The following is a 20198-nucleotide window of genomic DNA, read 5'->3' on the forward strand; positions in this document are numbered from 1 at the left end:
TTCTTGGCCTCGCTTCCTCCTCAGATAAGGAGGAAACACTCCTCCCTCCTGCCGTGTGTGCACTCCTTCTTGCATGTCCCCCGCTACGTGACATTCAGTGTCACTGTCCCATCAGCAGAGAGTGGCGTAAGTCACCCTCCAGGTAGAGCCGTGCCCTCAGAACAGGGGCGAACTCCGTCTGTGAGACAAAAGCAAAACGTTTTCATCTTGTGGACGGTCGCAAAGCGTTCCAAGAACCGAGACTGTCAGCCACCTGTGAAGAGGTCAAGGAACGTGCTAGAGACAGGGAGGAGGAAAATAAGAAAATCCCTAGAGAATGGAAGAAGCTTGCCTTTCTCGAATTCTGTGCAGATAAGCCACTCAGAGACGGTTTTAACACACGTTGAGCTTAAAAAGCACCGCCCGCCTGTACGGCATTAGAGACCCACAATGGGGGAGTGTTTGGAGACCGTTAGGCGAGCAGGTCAAGTTTGTGGCCACACGTTGTCATCGGGTCACGGTATTGGCTATGCAGCGCGTGCTGCCTCCCAGGGAGTGGGGGGACCGCCCTGCCAGCCGCCCGCTGCCCGCCCACTGCCCCCCAGTCCGCAGGTGGCCCTCAGGAAGCGCAGTGCGGACCGAAGTGAGGGGTGAGCCGACAAAAGGTCTGTGGGGACGGTCCGGAGACAGGACATTGAAACCCACCGCTGGTTCCAGAATTCTCAGAAGACCTTTAAGAAGACCTTAGCAGAAATACAGCGTGCGCTACCACCATGCCACTGACGGCCCAGAGGGCACGTGGCCAGAGATGAACCACAGCTTCCCAGAGGGGACGACCTGTGCCGACCAACCCGGCCCTCGCATCAGAGGCTGTGGACGCATGGCCTCACTTCAGGAAGTGGACGTGGCAGGTGACGAAGGGCTCTCTGCTTCCCTAGAGCACAGGCCTCTGTGGCACGTGGACAGCACCCCAGCCGGAGGCAGTCAAGACTGGGTGAGAAGAAAGGCCCCAGGTCAGCCCAGACCAGTGCACAGGGCCCTGCTGGGACTGGGCTGCCGGTGAGCAAGAGGGCTTGGGGGCTTCCCTGCACCCCTGTGCACCCCACCATCCGGAGAGCTGGGCGGGGTCTGGGGCGGACATCTGTCTATCTGGGCAGGGCCCCTGGGCAGCCAATCTAGGCTGGCCGGGGCGGGGAGCTGGGCAGCCCCGTGTTGTTAAAGGCCACTCCAGCAACAGCGGGGACTCAGTATCTGTCCTCTACAACCCTCAACTGCTATTGACATTTGTCACAGCTAATGGGTCAGCTAAAAAGTCCACTTAGTTTTTTTCCATAAAGTAAAAGACACATTTTTCATTTTGATCAATAACTATTGATTTGCTTATCTCGGTATGTCAGCTGCCTCCCACGTGGTAGCGGGCGGATTGTTCTCAGTCAATGTCTTGGTTTGATGGCTGCCGGCCTCACCCCGTCGGCCCGACCCCGGAGCACCGTCCACGGGAAACCTCCGGCACGGAACTTCACAAACCACTTCCGGCACGTTCCATCAGCCACAGCCCCTTCTCCACACACCGCACAAATCTTTTCTGTGTTTCAGGTGTGTCTTCACCTTCCTTGAAATAATAAAGCATCACATGCCAAAAACGTTGCTTATTTTCTTCCACCTTCAACACTAAAATGGCTGCACAAAAATTCACGGGGTTTCGATTTTTTTTACATGGGCACGGATGTGACAGCCGCCACAACACGACCTGACAGAGTCGTTTCAAGTGAAGTTAAAGACAAGGAAGCCCTGGCTGGCGTAGCTCAGTGGACTGAGCGCGGGCTGCGAACCAAAGTGTCGCAGGTTCGATTCCCAGTCAGGGTACATGTCTGGGTTGCAGGCCATAACCCCCAGCAACTGCACATTGATGTTTCTCTCTCTCTCTCTCTCTCCCTCCCTTCCCTCTCTAAAAATAAATAAATAAAATCTTAAAAAAAAAAAGACAAGGAAGCACCGCTAGAACCATCTTAAGGAAAAGAATAGATGAACGTTTTGGCCAACCCAGTAGTCCCTGTCACTGATATTGGTAAGTGACGTTTGTGACCACTGTCTGACACTTGTGCATCCGTCACTCCGATACACATGGAAGAACCAAAACCCCTCGGGGGCTCCAACACTCAGCAGGTCTGGAGACCCTTCCATGGGCGTGGCTGCTCCCACCAGCCCCAGGGCACTGCCGGCCCCTCCCCGAACTTTCTTCCCCCGGGGAGCCGTGGCTCCGTTTTTATTTCTCTCTTGATGAGAAACACGGGGCTGGGGGAGGGGGGGGGGTGGTTCCTGCTGTTGCAGAACAAACAGCATTGTCATTCAGGCTTCCCCACTCAAAGGCTGGTTCCATGAACTGTGGGCCATTCTACCCGTGGCCCGCAGGTCCTCCAGGAAGTCGGGGACACAGGAAACACGGACGTTTACCGCACGTGGCTGTGTGGTCGCATGGCTGTGTCGACAGTGAGGTTTTACGTAGCAGGGGAATCGTGTCTTTTACCTCTGTGTCTGCAGACCAAACGGCAACTTCTCTAGAATACTTAATCCTCCATTATTTATTGAATAAATAAAGAAAGTGCGAGGGGGTCCCAAGAAGAAAACGGAGTTATCTTCTGGAAGGCAGGTCCCTTGTAGCACAGGCGTCCCCCACTAGGTGGGTGTTCTGGGCACCCATCTGGACCCGTGCGCCAGCTGGCGTTGTTGGGAGAGGCTGCGTTTGGCTTCAGTGAATGTTTTTTGGAGACTTTTCAACGCATTTGCCTGTTTCATGATGGGTGATTTTTGAGTGCACCTGCTCACACTGCAGAGTGTCCAGCAGTTTTTGATGAAAAAGAGCATGACCCCCATACCCCACCCTCCCTCTTCACCTGATCTGGCCCCTAGCAACTCTTTTCTGTTTCCCCAGGTGAAAAACGCCCTCAAAGGGAAATGTGTCGCCAGTGTAGACGAGGGGAAACGAAAAATGGCAGGAGCACTGAAAGGCCTCAACATCGACGACTTCAGAAACTGTGTTGAGCCGTGGGAAAAACACGTCAACAGATGCCTCGTGTCAAATGAGCCTGCTCTGAAGGTGACTGCAGTTCAAACATGTCAGAATAAATACACAGTCTTTCTAAAGAAACTCCAGGGTTTTGGGGTCCCCCTCACATTGTAAAGTACAGCAAAGCAAGGGTCACTCACAGCACCCCTCACACCTGCCACACCTCCAACAACACACCTGCTGCCTGTCCGAGGACTTCCAGACGCAGGGAAGGTGACCCTCACTTTACACGTTTAAAATGAGGGCACCTCAACGAGGTCATCGAACAAATGGCCGCGAGCGGGAACTGCTCTTACAACCACCTCCACCTTATTTCTAAGAAGAAAACACAGCAAGCGTGGTAGCTGCCTCTCTGCCCCGTGGACAGCGGCCCCGGGCCCAGGCCTGGGCCACTGCGGGCACGCCCACCCTTCCCGGGGGAGCGGGGGGCACAGGCTCCTTCCAGCACCTGCCCCCCCTCGGAACCCTCCTCTGCCCGGCAGGCGGCCCTGAGCCCCTGCTCACGGGAAGCAATGCCCTCGGCCCCGCCCCCCGCCCCAGTTCAGGGGGTTAAATGCCAGCATTCATGGTGCGAGGTCACGAGGCTGAGGCCACTCCCGAGACCAGCCTCCGGGCCATGAAGGCGAGTGGACACGGGCCCCACGGAGGCCCCGAGCTGGGGCGAGAGCAAGAAGGGGAGGAGTCCGGGTGCTTAAAGCAACCTGGGCCCGTCTCCCACGTGCGGGAGAGACGGAAGGGAGGAAAGCGAGGCGTGACTGGGCAGGCTCCGGTCATTTCCCAGGCAGACGGCCTGGAAGAGCCGTCCGGTCTCCAGAACGGGAGCGGCAGGCGGTGGGGCCACTCCGGGACCCAGCTCAGGACGGGCCCACACAGGCCCCTTCCTCACCTGCACAGGTGAAACCGCCCACCCCTCGCTGGGCTTGGCCGGGCGGGGGCGGGGGGGGGGGGAGCTCCAAGAGTCCCTGACCCTGCCTGTCCCTCCTCCCTGAAAGAAAACCCCAGGCACTCAACTTTCGTGTCCCTGTCACAGGTGCATTCATGGGGAGACAGAGGAAATACTTCTAGAATTCTCCCTAGACCCCTAGTCCCGCTCCCTGACAGCTGCCCCAGTTTCCCCAGTGCACCTCTTCCCCAGAGATGCTGGGAACCCTGCGAGCTGCAACCCCCACCCGGCACCATAACAGCCAGTCACAGGACACGAGGTGTGGGGAAACTGGGTGCTGGGCCGGCCCTGCCCTGCTCAACGCCCCAGGAGAGTGCTCAGGGCCTGTTCGGTCACATCGCAGCCACCGCTGACCCTCCCAACCCTGGTGGGGGGCAGAGAGAGCTGGCCCGGTCCTCGTGCTACTGAGGAACGTGGAGGTTAGGGTAAGAAGACGCCGGCCCACAGCCCCCCGTCTGACTGCACCTCTGGGACGACAAGGTGTCCGTTCACTGTCCCTCTTGCAAAGAAGCTGGCAGCGCAGGTGGGCTGGTGACGCGAGTCTGGTTGAGCACGCTGCTCACCTCCCACCCCACCCCCCACCAAATTTCCCCACTCGCTCCCTTGTCCAGCACAAGGCCGCCGGGACATTAGGTCCCACTCGCACTAGTGAGAGAGGCACCGAGTGATCAATCTTCTGACAACAGACCTACACCCTGGCGCCGACCACCTCCACCCTGCCCCCAGGCTAAAAGCGGTTTCACTTCTGGGGCACTGAGCGCAAGGAACGGCCTCCCACAGTCAGCCCGCACCCCGTCCCCGACCCTGGACCTGCCCTCTCAGGCCGGAGCCCTGACCGGTCCCTGGTGCAGAGAGGCTGACCAGAGTACAGGCGATCACTGATTTTATCTCAGCTCCCCCCACCCACCCCCGACCCCGTTCGCTGGATGACCCGGGGAAGTCATTCCAGCTGAGCTCCAGCCGAGGGGCGCCGGCCCGTGCCAGGAAGCACGCCAGGGACCCCTCGCGGTGACCAGGAGGCCAACACGGAGGCTCTGCCCTGGAGAGGTGTGGCGCGGCCTAGATGTTCGTGTAAACAACCGTAGCGCCGCCGGGCAGGACGCGGGACCCTACAATGGGGAGAGAGACAAAGGTTGTGACAGGACCTTTGTCTGCACCTCCGGGAAGCCCCCTGGAAAGTGTGCGCTGCCTCCCACAGCTGCAACTGGAGCCCACTGTGGCACTCTGGGAAGGCGGCAGCATTGTCCAGCTCTAGCCGCGGGGGAGCCGCGCCCAGGGCGCACCGAACACTCACGACATCTGACATTCGGTCACCAGGGGCCGCAGTGAGCAGCAGCCCTGAAACAAGTATTCACCAACCACATCCAGGCCAGGAAAGGCCCCCCCACCCGCCCTGCCTCTGCCCCCCACCTCCGGGGGAGCTCTCTCTCGCCGCCACGGCAGAGCAAGGGCACTGACACGGAGACAGTGCGGGCTGCCAGGCCTAAAACCCTTGCCACCCTGGCTTCTTCCCGACGGAGTTCGCTGCAGCCTGGAGTAGGAGGCGCTGCTGGCCTGGTGCTTCTCAGACTTTGGGGGCCATGGGGCATCGGAACCCCTGGAGGCCTTGTCTAGCCCCAGAATGCCAAACCCCCCCGAACCATCTGACCCCACACCTCCGGGCTGGGGCCTGCGAGCGCGAGAGTGTCTCTGGGAAGGCCAACGGCCACCCTCTGAGAACCAGGCTCCGTGTTCCCCCCGCGCAGGTGCGCCGGGAAGAGTGATGGAAGGGGCTGGGCGCAGGGGAGGGGGGTGGACTGAAGGGCCGATTCTGGAGAGGAGGAATGCCCCTGGAGGACTGGACTCCCCCACCTGACCTCAGACGTCCTATCAACTGAGTCAGGACAGGGCTCCGGCCCCTCTCCCTCCTCGGTCGCGGCCCAGGGGCGTGTCGTGAACTCGGGGCTCCAGGGCCCACGGGACGAGGGCGTGAGGTCTCGGCGTGTGACTGCACGAGTCCCCCGGGAAGGAGGGACTCTCTTGGCCTGGGCCTTCGTCGCCCAAAGCACTAGGGGGGCGTCACTCCATCCCGGGCGCTGGAAGGGACCAGGCTCGTGCAGGAGAAGCGGGTTGGAGGCAGGAGACGCGAGAGGCACATTTCCTACAACCACGACCAACGGGCAGCGTGAAGGATGCCTCCTAACGTGGAGCGCTGCTCTGAAACCACCCCACGCAGACCGGGATGAGAGAGAAACGCGGTTACACCACGAGCGAGTTCATTAAAATCCAATCATGTCCTTCTCGTTCGTGTATGAGGACGGCGGAGGCTGTGAGTGATGCCTTTAATTACCGCCCTGACGCCGCGGCCCCCGCGCAGCTGATTTAAAGGGACAGCATCACATTCCCGGTACGTAACCGCGCCTGCCGAATCGGTAATGCGGGCACATGGAGGGCGAACGCTTCGGAGACAGAGGTGGGACGGACGCCGCTCGCCAGGCCCTCATCCCAGTGTATCGGTCGCTGCTGGTCAGACCCAGTATCGTCCTCGCCTCACGGCCGTGAGCAGAGGGAACGGGTTGCAGGCGCACTTCCCCCGCACGACCCGCACAGAGAGAACCCGTGTCGTTCACGACAAAATGGGTTCACGAGCAACTCCGTGTGCACACTGAGAGTTTCCGATTCTCCCGGGGGCTGCCCGTGTAATCAAAGTGTCCAAAACCCACTGGGGAACACTCAGAGGAAACAGGGTTCTCAGTGGTTACAGCAAAGAGTTCGGAGCTGGTGCACGGTAGCCACAGGCTTCCTTGCAAGCAGGGAAAGGCCCCCCAGAACAGCAGGGATGGGGAAGGCGCGAGAGCAGACTCCTGCCCCGAGACGCTTGCCCTCCAGGGGGTTTTGAAGGTCATGTCGGTGTTGCCGCGCGATGATCTCAGATCACAATTAACGAGATCCCACTCCGCCTCCAGAGGTGTTGACCACACAAGGTCTCCCAGTTTAAAATATGCTAGGCACACTTTTCCCACCTGCTTTTAACAACAAACCTAAAGCCCTGGCTGGCGTAGCTCAGTGGACTGAGCGCGGGCTGCGAACCAAAGCATCGCAGGTTCAATTCCCAGTCAGGGCACATGCCTGGGTTGCAGGCCACGGCCCCCAGCAACCACACATCGATGTTTCTCTCTCTCTCTTTCTCCCTCCCTTCCCTCTCTAAAAATAAATAAATAAAATCTTTTTTAAAAAACCTAAAATGTTCTATAAACTTCCCTCTGACTTAATATAAAAAAGGCTCGGTCAGCCTGAGCTGCACATGAGGGAGCTTTGAGGGCCGGTCTGGCTGGGAGACACCGCCGCCCTCGGCCCCGGCCCGGCAGCAGCACGGAGCTGGGGGTTGGTCTGCACACCCTTTCATGTCTCCATGTTTCCCCAGAGAAACCCCGCTGCCTGCCAACTTCAAAGACACAGCCCCCGCCCGCCGAGAAGTCCACAGCCACTTCCCAGAGGCCGTCTGACACCGCACGTCACCCCACCCCACTAACGGGAGGGCTTTTCATGTGTTCCAAATGTCAGTGCGCACACACAAAATAACCAGTAATGGGCGAATAATGGTGTTCAGCTGCAGAAGATGGTGATGGGCTCATTTCACATTTCACTGTGTCTTTGAAGCCAGTGGCAATGACAGACGCTGGTGAGTTACCGGATGCAAGAGGCGTCGCCCTCTGCCAGTGCCGTCTGCACCACGACAGCCGCCCCGTCGCCCGTGCCGGCCCCGGAACCCGCTGGGGGTCTGCCACGCTCCCAGCCTCAGGCACAGCAGACAGACAGACACGTCTCCCTCCCCCAGACTGAGGAAAACTGGGGCCACGGAAGCAACAGCAACAGTAACCCCGCCCGAGACACGCCGCAGTTAATACCTGCAGCCACAATTGCTACTGTTACAAACTAATGAAGTGTAACAAACGTTTCCACAGCAAGCTGGAGCCCAGCTGTAGAGTAAAAGACTAAGAAGGAAAGAGAAGATCACGCATTTGTGTACACCCGTGGGTCCCTGCAGAGACGTGGTTGCTGACAAAGCCGGCGTAACTCGCACCTGCATCTTCTCGTTTTTTATTTGAAATGTGTCTCCACGTGCAACATCATTTGCGGCGAGGAGGACTGAAAAGGGGGCAACCCCCCAACTCTGCTGGAGTGCAGCCGCGCTGGACACACCAGGCACGAATGTCTGGCCCCAGGGAATCCCAAATCCGCCCGATCTCAGACCCTGTGTTCTACTTCTCCAGGGACGGCCCCTTGCAGTGACGAGTGTGTGTCTGTCGCTGTCATCACGTGTGATGGGGTGGCTCCCAACGCACTCAACCGCTGCACTGTACACGGCAGGGGGGCGGGGGAGCTCCCTGCTGGGCTCCAAGACGCCAGGGCGGGCTGCCACCCCCTGCAGGCTCACGTGCGGGGGCGGTTGCCGCCACAGTCTCAGATCCCACAGGAAGACGATGGGATCCTGGGACCAGCACCTCCTGGCAGGGGTGGAGTTCTAGCGTGGAGAGTCAGCCTTCTCACTTTTCTCCAGTAAGGCTGTGTCGGTGCGGGTTGTTTCAGCAATGGGGGGCGGGGGTAGGGTGAACAGGAAGAGTTTAACACTGAGGAAGAGGGGCACAGCGATGCAGGGAATTGTCACCACGTGCTCTTAAAGCCACAGGATTCAGATGTGCGTTGCTCGGCACAAAAACAATTTCTTTTTTTTTTTTACAAAAACAATTTCAATGACGAGGGTAACGAGGGCAACGCTGCGGCCATTTCACTGATCACTCTACGGCCAAGAGCAGGCTCGAAGAGAGATAAATGAGTCTGCTGTGTTTTAAACCAATCCCAGCTCCTTTGTGCCCCAAAATGAGACTGTCCCTATGAGTCAGACCGATTTTACTGAGTGCTCACAAGTCGCATTTATGATACTCCAACCCTGTCTCACACACTCACGACAGAAGGTAAGTTGCACGGAAGACAGAAATCCACGAGTTTCCCCTCGAAGGAGGCAGGAGGAGTCCGACTGTCTCTCCGCCCCGCCCCGCCCCCACGCCAGACATTCACGGGGTCAGCAGCACAGTTCCTGCAAGGGCAGGGGCCAGACTCCCCTCTCTTCTCCGTGTTACGTCCGAGTGATTGCACGTGGTTCCAGTAAAGGTGTAGATCCGCTCCAAAACCAGACGCCTACTGAAAATCACCGGACAGGTGACACACGGCACCTGCCTGCACCTGCCGGCGGGACCCGGTGTTTCCGACCGTACATACAGTAGGGTGACCGTGGACCCGGGGCCACGGACCCTCAGAACTGCCGGAGGAGGTGAAGCGGCCCCGTTCACGGTGGAGCCTACCGGCGCCTGCAGCGTGCAGGTGCTCCGGGGGTGTTCAGCGAGTGAAGGAGCAGAGCCGTGCGCTGGAAGGTGAAGCCCACGGAGTTTGGGTGGGGGGTTCCCAACACACGAAAGTCACGGTCACCCCCCGTGCGGCGAGTGCGGGCAATCCCACGTCTCGTTCGCCGGCCTCTGCTCATCGGCCCGTGTGGACAGGAGCGACGAGCACAGCAATGACAGAAAACGGTCGGTGGGTCCATTTCTTCTGTTCCTGAACGCGGTGTCCGCCGGCAGTTGTCTCACGCTGTCTCGGGACCTGCCCAGCCCAGAATAATCTTCATGGTTTCCCAGCGCTTCCTGGCGGCCCCTCCCGCGTGGCTGCCTGGCGCCGGCAGGGAGCCTGAGCCCTCAGACAAAACGTGTGTGGGCCCCCGTTGTCTCGCCCCACGTAGGGCAGGACTCTGGGCGGCAGGTTTTCCACAAAACATCCGTGTGACGAGGAGGGTGCCACCGGCACACGCCGGCCTCCGAGACCACGTGCCCGAGGCTGGGAGGGCGGCCGGGCAACACGCCACTCAGGGTCAGACCCCAGCCCACCGCGCAGCGGCGACCCGGCCGCGGTTACGCGGGCAGCCTCTCCGAGGCCCGTTTTCTTTGCACATAAACAAGGTTAACAGAAACCATTACAACTCCAAGGCACTTGTGCGGATTAAGTGGGATCATCCATCGAAAGCACTTAGAAGAAATTGCAGGGACGGCCTATTATGCACGTCAGGGGCTGCCGTGGGGGCTCCACTTACGTGGGTCAGAATAAACACTGCAGGTAACACGCGACATGCATCGTAAGTGCTGGCGATCAGCAGCTGTCTCCGTCAGGCTGCGCCGTGCATGGCTGCCGGCGCTCTGGCACGCCGGCCCTCTGGCACGCCGGCCCGTGAACACACAGCCATGGGTTCGGCCTGGTGTTCCAGGCGCTGAGACACCTAAGTGATGTGGTCAGGCTGGTTCTGTTAACTCGGGAAATGGGAGGAAAGGTAAACCAGCTGTTGGCACAACCGAGTCCAAGACATTCCTTCATTACTACGAGTCTCCGACGGGGACAAGCTGGGTCACACTGTCCTTGCGTCCGGGTCTCTGGGTGGAGGGACGACGGCCTGTCTGGGAAGCCCCAAACTATGAGGGAAAAAGCGGGACACCCACCACCGGCACAGGTCTGCACCCCCCGACTTTTTCAGCCTTGTCTACCCCGTGGCCCACACAAACCAACGACTAAAGTTCTGCAGCACACGTATTTGTTGCCGATCTGACCACTAGAAAATAGGAATACTTCCGATTCACTCACCCTGGACAGCATTGTTGTGCTGGCTGTGGCTGTTTTGTTATTGGCCATCTAAGGCAGAAGAGGGCGGCCCCTGACCAGACGGCTGGGCAGCGCACGCTTTGAAAGCACTTGCTGTGCGCGGCTGAAAGCGGCTGACCCACACAGAGCATCTCCCACAGCCGCCCGCCCGGCCGCCGGCCCAGCGCAAGGCTCACGCGGTCCCTCTGGGCAGAGTGCGGGACTGTCTACAGGGAGCAGTCCCGGGAAAATTTGGAAATGATAGGCATCTTAAAGAAAAATGTCTAGCCCTGGCTGGTAGCTCAGTGGATTGCCCTCAGTGGATTCAGTGCAATCCAAATCAAAATTTCAGGTGGGACTTACCACCCATTCCAAAATGCAAAGGACCCAGAAAAAAGCAAATACAAACTTGAAGAATAAAACTGGGGAGTACATACAGCCAGGTGTCAACACGTAAAAATCCTGCAGTAACTGAGGCCGTGTGCCACGTGCACCGAGGAACAGAATCAAGAGCCCAGCAATGCAGCCACACGTGCACACGGCCAGCAGCTCGCAGCTGGGGACCCGCCAGGGCCGCTGGGCACCTGCACGGAGAGAAGGTGAACGTGGGCCCTTGAGGTCTACCAGGCACACGAGTTAACCTGACAACGGTCACAGACCCAAGTGGGAAGGATGAAGCAGCAGAGCTTCTCGAAGAAGACACAAGAGGACATCCGTGTGACCTTGGTGCGAGCAGTGGCTTCTTCAGCAGGACACGGAAAACACCAACCATTAAAAAGAAGATTGTTAGCCCTGGCTGGCATAGCTCAGTGGATTGAGCGCAGGCTGGGAACCAAAGTGTCCCAGGTTCGATTCCCAGTCAGGGTACATGTCTGGGTTGCAGGCCATAACCCCCAGCAACTGCACATTGATGTTTCTCTCTCTCTCTCTCTCTCTCTCTCTCTCTCTCTCTCTCTCTCTCTCTCTCTCTCCCCCCCTTCCCTTTCTAAAAATAAATAAATAAAATCTTAAAAAAAAGAAGATTGTTAAGTTCAACTTCATTTAAATTAAGGCCTTCGATTCTTTCCAAAAGATGCCATTAAGAGAAGCAAAAGGCAAAGCATAAACCAGAAGGGTTTTGTTACGGGTATACATATAAAACCATTTATATTTAAGTAATACAAAGCTGGACTCATACAGAATATAGGGCAAACTCCTACAAATCAATATGAAATAGGCAACCCACTTAGAAGTCAGCAGAAGGTCTGAAAGACACTTCATAAGAGAAGACACTCGAAAGGCCAATAAACACAGGAGTGTCACTCAACATCATTAGTCGTCAGGAAAACGTAAGTGAAAGCCACGATGAAATGCCACCGCGCGCTCAGGCAGCAGCAGGCCCAGCACCTCTGGGAGAACTCGGAGCCCCCGGGACGCTCGGACGGACGCTGCTGCCGGCGGCCTGCGTGGGTGCAGCCTGCTTGGAACCTGCCGTGTCCACTAAGGCCACACGTGCCCGGGAGCCCCCAGCCCGAGGTCACAGCCAGGAGAAAACGGGGACCGAGTGTCTCCTAAAACACGCCGACAATGTTGAGAGCAGCTCGGTTCGTACTGGCCAAAATCCAGACACAAGTAAAACGTCTGTTTCCTAGAAAACTGATGTAAGCAAATGGTTGCGTATGAATACGAAGCAAAGTGCATCAGCAACGACAAAAAGGAATGAGCTACGACCCACATGTAAGAACACGGACAGGTCTCACAGACACACGTCTGGTGGAGGAGCCGGGCGCAACAGGGCGCGCACCGGATGACCGCAGTCGCGGGAAGTTCCAGGACTCGCCTGAGGGCAGAATCCAGCAGGAGGGGTGGGACTGGGTAGAAAGGGGCGGGACACAGCTCCCCAGGGGGCTGCAAATGTTTGTGTCGTCTCTGCTGGGGGGTCACGTGGATGTCTCAAACACACTCAGAACTCCATCGAGCTGTAGGCTGCACATCGGCGAACTTCCGCACGTGTGTTTCACTTCACATTGTGTGAGGGTGCTCAGTATCACTCAAGGTAAATGTAATTGAAAACTACCTTGAGGTAGTATTTCTCCACATCAGATTGCCCCCCCCAAAAATCCAGTTATTAATAGGCTTCCTTGGAGAAGCGTGAAGTGACGCTGTGGTTGGGGATGACCACACTGTCACCCCCAGAGAGCACCACATCCACCCTTCAACCACCTCACTTCCAGAATCCCACACGCACCTGCACAGGCACCTGCACACGTGTGGACTGAGACAGGTGCCAGGCTGGTCTTCACGACATTGTTGAGACAGGAAACACGTACAGATGCCCCGGTGTTTACAACAGGGGCCTGGCTGAAAAAACATGTCTCATGCCCACGCCCTGGACTACTCTGCAGCTGTACAAATAAATAAATGGAGTCTTGCGTATGATCAGTGTGTGCTGGGGGAAATATTATGCAGCTGTAAACGGTGAAATTGTAAAAAACAAAGAAAGGGGGGAGCTACCCATGCAGTGATACAGAGAGACCTCCAGGATATATTATTAGGTGGGAAGTTCAGGCGGGAAACAGTGAATATGAAATACAGTTTCTGAGTCAACAAAGCGGGAGAATGAGAATACATAGCCACAGTTTCTTTTATGTGCATAATAAAAACACTGGAGATATAAACCAGAAACTACCACAAATCGTTAACCACGCGGCTGGGGGAGGGGAACAGAGCATATGAGAGAACCTTCCAAGCCACGCCGTTTGCACATAACTCTGTCTCACCTAATTTTACAAGAGAAGGTGACAGAAGGAGGCCCGGCCCCGGTGCAGCTGCCAGAACCCAGCTGGGAAACGGAGGCGCCCACCCGCTGGGGAGTGGCACCATCTCCGTTCCGCCGGGCCTCCCGGGGACACCACTTCCACGTGTCCTCAGCGGACGGCGTCCCTCTGGAATCACGTGACCCAGTGCAAAGGTCCCGCCGCGCGGCGCGTGGTTCTCTCCTTCCAGCCCTGCGGTTGCTTCCGGAAAGAGCAGGAGGGGGACGGGGGTGGGGTGGGGAGAATTTCAGAGGGTCTTGACCCACACCCCCACTTTACTTCTTTTAAAAGTGTGTAGATGACCTAAAGAGAGACACGAACCGAGAAGTGGGAACATGCAAAGGTGTGACAAACTCGGGCTGGGGGGCGGGGGGGGGCGGGGGGAGGGTCAGTCGTGCCCTTTGTGTGGAAGACACGCGGCCCCGGAGAAGAACAGCAGGTTCGGCTGACACGCAGCCTTCCGTGGTTCTCCGTGAACAGGCGATACTCCAGGCAGGAATAAATATGTTTGAAGCCAAAAAACCACAGAAGACTTGGGCTCCTGGTGAAGTCTGCATAAGGCTGCCGGAGGGCTTCCGGCTGCAAGGGACAAGAACAGAGTGACCAGCTCACCCGAGTGCCCGCGCCGGGAGCCGGCCAAGGCCAGGGCATCCCGGGGCACCTCCCGTGAGGTCATCGGTCTGTAAATGACCAGCAGCCCACCGTCCCGGCCGTCCCTGCGGGCGCTGAGGCCGGGTCCCACACCAGACACCAGACCCCGAGCAGATGACGCGAATCCCTCGGAGACCACGTTTCACACACACTTCACGGTTCCTTTTTAGAGAAACGCAGGAGCCTGATCGCACAAGCTGTCCCTTCTCCGCGTTAGCCTTTGGGTGTCCGCGTGGGTGCATCTCGTTAAGCTTCCCTCACTGTTAAACCCGCCAAGTGCACACCCACGGAGGAAGCCAGGCCCCAGCGCGCCGCTCCCGGGCCGCCCGCCTCCACGGGGCACCCAAACGCTCTGGGGCTGCCGGCGACCCCTCTCCTTCCCCCTGCAACCGGCAGCCGCAGGGCTCGCGCCCACGCGCACGCCCCCGCGGCTGCCCCTGCGTGACCGCGGCCACCCTCCTGAGCACGGCTCCTTTCGCCGCTTGGCGGAGGAGAACAGGAGCGGGACGCAGAACAGACTGTCCATGTAAACCGAAACACCATGCCCGTGTTCCTCGGCCCGTTCCGGGTTTCAGAGCGCTGTCACAGAGCGGAGCCCGGGGACCCAGCGAGGCGGCAGGGCGTGTGACATTCCCAGTTTACAGGCGAGGGACACCGAGGCTCAGGGGCATCCAGGGAGTGGCCAGAAGGCCACCCCGCCCCAAAGCGTATGGGCTTGCTCCTACCTCTGGACGCCTTCCCGGCGAGCCGGAGCAGGTCCTGGGGGCGTCACGTTCCGAGGCGTCCCTGTGTGACCTGAGGTGTGGGAACCACAGAACCCATCGCCTGGGGACCTCTCCTTTTCCCTTGTCCCCTCTGTCCTCTCTCCTGAGTTCTCTCTCTGAGCAGATACAAAACACGCAGATGGGGGCCGAGTGCTGTCGGGCAGGTCCTGTCTTTCTGGCGGCGGACAGACAGATGCCTCCAGGCTGCAGTCAGAACCCCGGAGCTCTGCCCAGGCGCGCCGCCAGACTTGCGGCAGGTCTGGGAGGCCTCCGACCCTCCCCCGACCCTCCCCCCAGAGCCCAGTCCCTGCGTCTGTAGGTGAGAAGACCTCAGGTGGTCCTGAGTGGCCACCCCAGGTCCCCCAACCCAAACAGCCTGCCATTCTGGGCCGACCTCTCCGAACCGCTCCCAGCAGCATGACCTTTCCTCTCCCCAGACCCACGTCACTCCAGTGGTTCTCTTGAGGTCCGAGCCCTGACAACTTCTGAGCGCGTCCCCCCCCCCCCCCCAGAGTCTGGCCCCCCAGCAGCGCGGCCGCCACAACGCCGGGTGAGCAGCTTGCCCGTCTGCCCACCCGGCCTCTCCCTGCGGCTCCTTCCAGCAGCTCTGGCCACCGGGCGAGGAGAGGGGGTCTCGATGGAGCAAACAGTCGCCTCCGCACCTGTCTGCCTGAGCACATCAGAGGCGGGTCACCAGCTGGCTATCCACCCTAGGGCCTCCATGTAGACGATGTGCCATCGGCAACCACATACCGTCACACCTGCCAAAAACTTGACAGTGCTGACTGCCAATGACACGCAGGGCCTGCTCGGGGCAGCTCCAGTGAGCCACACGTGTGCCCCGCCTTCCCGAGCCCCCGAGGGAGAGGGGCACAGGGGGGCCTGGAGGGGGTGGTTTCGGCGGCCACGAACTGAACGGTCAGGATGCAACTTCTCATCGAGGTGAGAGCCTCCACAGCTGTGGTTTGGCTTGGACTGGGCGTGGTGTTGTTTGTTTGTTTGTTTGTTCCAGCTCCGGCCTCTTCAAAAGATGTGCTGATGCTAACCAGGTGCAAGCAGGGGGCCACCTCCTGGCGTCCATGGTTGCCAAAGCCTCCCCCACGTCCCAGGGATCCGACAGGCTCCTGTCGCCTCCATTTAGTACACGTTGGCTAATCGCCTGTGACGTGCCCGGCGCCGGGCAGGAGCGAGGCAGTGCTCTGGTGAGGGAGTGGACACTGCCTCCGTCTTTGTGAGGTTTCACACTGGGGGGTGGGGGGCTGGCCAAATAGCTCAGTTGGTTAGGGCGTCACCCCGATACTCCACGGTTGTGGGTTCGACCCTCGGTCAGGGCTCATGCCATGCGGGAGTGGACGGCAAGGAATGCATCAGTAAGTGGAACAACAAATCGATGTTTCTCTCTCTCTTTCTCTAAAATCAATTAAAAATTATTTTTAAAAAATTGAGGGGCCAAAAGATATTAATCAAGTGTCTTAGGAATAAAATATAATATACATTATACACATATATTTTGTATACATACACACACATACATATATTTGGAAAAAAGTCAAGGTATGTATATACCCACATGGTTAATAGTGGTCATTGCTGGGGGTAGGGTTTTGCTTTGCTTTTCTTCCTTATAATGTCTTATATACCCTCTGGGGTGTTTTGGGGGGGTGAGGGGGTAAGCATTACACTTTTAAAATTTAAAAATCCATTTCATTTGCTAAAATTTCGTGCTTTTAGAGATTTATTTACATAGGAAAATGTCATCTATTGCTAAAAATTGCAACTGCGAAACAGCCTGTATAATGAGCTTTCGTGTTGATTATATAATGCAGTAACAACCACCCAGAGGGACACAGTCGACAATACTAACAGCGATGATCTCCAGCGGGATAACAGACCATTTTGTCTTTCCTGCTTTTGACACTGTACCCGAGCTTTCCTCGCTGTGTGCTCGCTCTTGACCCCGGCCCTTGGGGTCCCGCCCCCTCTGGGAAGCCACCTCTGACCACCAGTGTGCACAGGCCCACGTGGTCCCCCCCCACCCGCCCGCAGGACATCGAGAAGCCTGGGAATCGAGTGCCACTTAGCCACCGAGCGGGAGACGCCGCCCGTAATCGTTTTCTCGTGAGGGAGGTCCCAGGGGTCCGGCTTCTCACCCCCCCCACCACGCTGCCTCGGTCATGGCCAGGAAGCCCCGAGCGTGTGGCTGATTGGCTGATTGCCCTGCCGCCCCACCAGGCTGCGTCCTCCTGCAGGAGCACCTGAGTGACAGGTGGGCTCTGTGGATGGGGGGAGCGCAGCCCCAGCTGCCCTGCCCCGGCTCCCAGCCTCCCGCCCGAGTGCTTGTCATCTTCTCTCGGAAACAGGGCTCGGAGCTCACTTCCAGAGCGAGAATTTTCCTGCCGCGTCCCATCAGGACTCCCTGGGGAGAGGGGGAGCAGCCGGCGGGACAGAAGGAGCGGGCCCATCGTTCAGGACGTGACCCGTTACCCACAGGAGCCCCGAGCCACCACCACCGGGCAAGGAAACCGAGATCAGAGACGCAGGAGACTGGGCAGGCAGCCGGCGGGGCGCGAGGCTCTGGGATGAAGCAGCAGCTGCCCAGGGGCGGGCGACGCACCGGGCACCACAGCCAGGTGGGGCGGGGCCCTCCCTCCCCCCACTGTGCGGCCTGAGCCCAGGTGAAAACCCAAGGTCACAGGGCACAGTGTGAAGGGGCCATCGCGGCAAAGGGACTGTTACAGGGTGCAGCCTAGAGGGGGGACCCCAAATAGGCATTTGAAATGGGGTCCAGAACTCAAGGTGTCCAGGAGATTTTAAGGTGTCTTCACCCCTTCCTCCACAGGTGTGAGTTGGGGGAAGGGGCACACAGAGCAAGAACATGCAGGGCAGCTTTGCAGCTAATCCATGGCATGGTCATTTAGCATACCTATAGCCTTTGGCTGGTCACTTAGATATGCTAAATAGCTATGGCCACGCTCTAGGCCAGGGGGATGGAAAGGGACCTGCCCCCCAAGATGGGACCTGGGAGGTGGGTCCCCTGAGTTACAGCGCCTGCGTGGGAGCTCAGAGAGGATTGGCTCCGGGACATGGGGCCACGCCTGCCCAGACTCATGGTGGCAGCCCAGTAAAGCTGGAAGGATACGAGTTCCGGCATGTGAAGCCGAGTGTGGGAGGAGAGAGAAGGAGAGAACCATGCTGCTTTAGGAAGGAGAAACCACGCAGCCTTGACGGAGTGGAGACTCCTGCAGCCCTGAGAGAGGGAGAACCACGCGGCAGCCCTGGAGGGGAGAACCACGTGTCTTTAGCAGAGTGGAGACTCCCGTGGCCCTGAGAGAGAGGACCATGTGCCTGTGGCAGAGTGGGGACCCCCACAGCTTTAGAAGGGGGAACCACCACCTGGTTTTAGCAGAGATCCTGGTGACTCAGCGGAGGGTGCCGGGAACCCAGGGAGGTCTCCCAGTCGAGAGGGAGTTCTAACTGGGAAGAACCAGAGGACTGCCTGAGCCATGGACTTCTATTTCCTTTCCTGAGATACGGTACTCTGGACTGGGCAAAGGGGGGAAGGAAGGAAGGACTGTGTGTTTGTGGGTGTTTTTAGGGACTTTAGGATTTTTTTTTTTGATAAAGACATTAGGTCACTATTTTAAGTTAGTATAACATTAAATAAACATTTTCTTTCCTTTTCACGAATCTCTGGCATTGAGAGACGTCTTTCCTAGGGCGGCGGACATGACGGACCCGGGGCTTCTTTCAATAATAGTATATCGTCCCAGGCCCCCCTGTTGTGTGTTCCGTAACAGGACCACACGTGCCTAGTTTTTTCCCTAAAAGACACGTTTTTCATTCCACCAGTAACGTCATCGATTTGGGTATTTCCGGCGTGTCGGCCCTCTCCTGCGTGGCAGAGCACGGATCGTGCTCACGAACGTCTCGACCTCCTTGGGGTCAACTTCCGCCGGTCTGCCGCGACACGGAGCATCGATGGCCCAGCGAGGAGCCTGCAGCTCGGAACTTCGAGAACCACTTCTGGCACGTTCGGCCGGTCACAGCCCCTTCTCCACACACCACACAAATCTTCTTTTTTTTTTTTTATTTCAGTTGTGGTTTTACTTTTCTTGAAATAATAAAGCATAATATGCCGAAGATGTTGCCTGTTTTCTTCTGTCTCCCATATTAAAATGGCTACACAAAAATTCACCAATTTGGATAAGATTTTTACGTGCACGCTGATGGGACAGCTGTCACCACACAGTCTAACAAGGTTGTTTCAAATGAAGTCACAGACAACCAAGGGCCACTAGAGCTGTAGCCTGTGGGAAAAACCAAATGAGCTTTTTGGCCAACCCAATGGATACATTAGTTACCAATTATTAACAGCATTGAAAGACTCTTCGTCACAAGCGCTGGGTTTCCCACAGGGACTCTCTGTTTTAGAGACAAAACTCAGAGAGCGTATGTGTGGGCCTCAGCCTGTGCCGCTCTGCTCCCGCACGGCCGATACCAAACGTGAGGGGTGTCTCCTCACCGCCCCCCCATTCTCTGACTCTCCGGACACAGCCCGAGGGCCCCACAGCCAGTTCCACTCTGGCCCCCACTATCCACAGTTAGTGCCAGGCTCCCAGGTTCAAGGGCTCCGTCCTACAAGACAGCCCCCCATCAGACGCCCAGGGGACCCACACTGCTGTCCAATTCGCTGCGCAGGGGAGGGTCCCACGACACCCCCTCTCAGGCTCAATGACTTGCTAGAATGGCCCAAAAAACCCCCGGAAACTCACTAGTGACCACACTGGTTCACTGTAAGAATACGAGTCAGGAACAGCCAGGCGGAGAGAGACTGGGGGTGGGGGACGGGGGGCGGGGGGCGGAACCCCACACCCTCTCAGGGCAGGCCGCCCGCCCAGTGCCTCCATGTATCTCCCATGCCAGACCCCAAGGTTGGGCTTTATGGAGGTTCCATCACGCAGGCGAAGTTGACTAAGTCACTGTTAGCGCGATGGTAGCTCCAGCTCCAGCTGACCCCCTCCCTGGAGGAGGGGGGTTGGTTACACCAAAGGTTCAACCCCCTAACCATGCCTTGCCCTCTTCGGGGTCCCCAGCCACCGGCCCTCCCCGCAGGCTCCAAGGGCTCCAGGAGCCACATGCCAGGAACCTGTGCAGAAACTGTACACACACACACACACTTGTTACTGTATCACACCCGGGCACCCAAAAGTCCGGCCCAGCACAGCTGCCTGGGCAGGAGGCCTGTGGGGTAACGGGAGGGGCGTCTGAGTTACAAGGTTTAATAACCCTTTGCGCACGGGAGGTTCCTGAAGGGGTAAGAATGTTACCAAGGAAGGCCT

Source organism: Phyllostomus discolor, chromosome 7, assembly GCF_004126475.2.
Source record: "Phyllostomus discolor isolate MPI-MPIP mPhyDis1 chromosome 7, mPhyDis1.pri.v3, whole genome shotgun sequence".
NCBI classification, from domain to species: Eukaryota; Metazoa; Chordata; class Mammalia; order Chiroptera; family Phyllostomidae; genus Phyllostomus; species Phyllostomus discolor.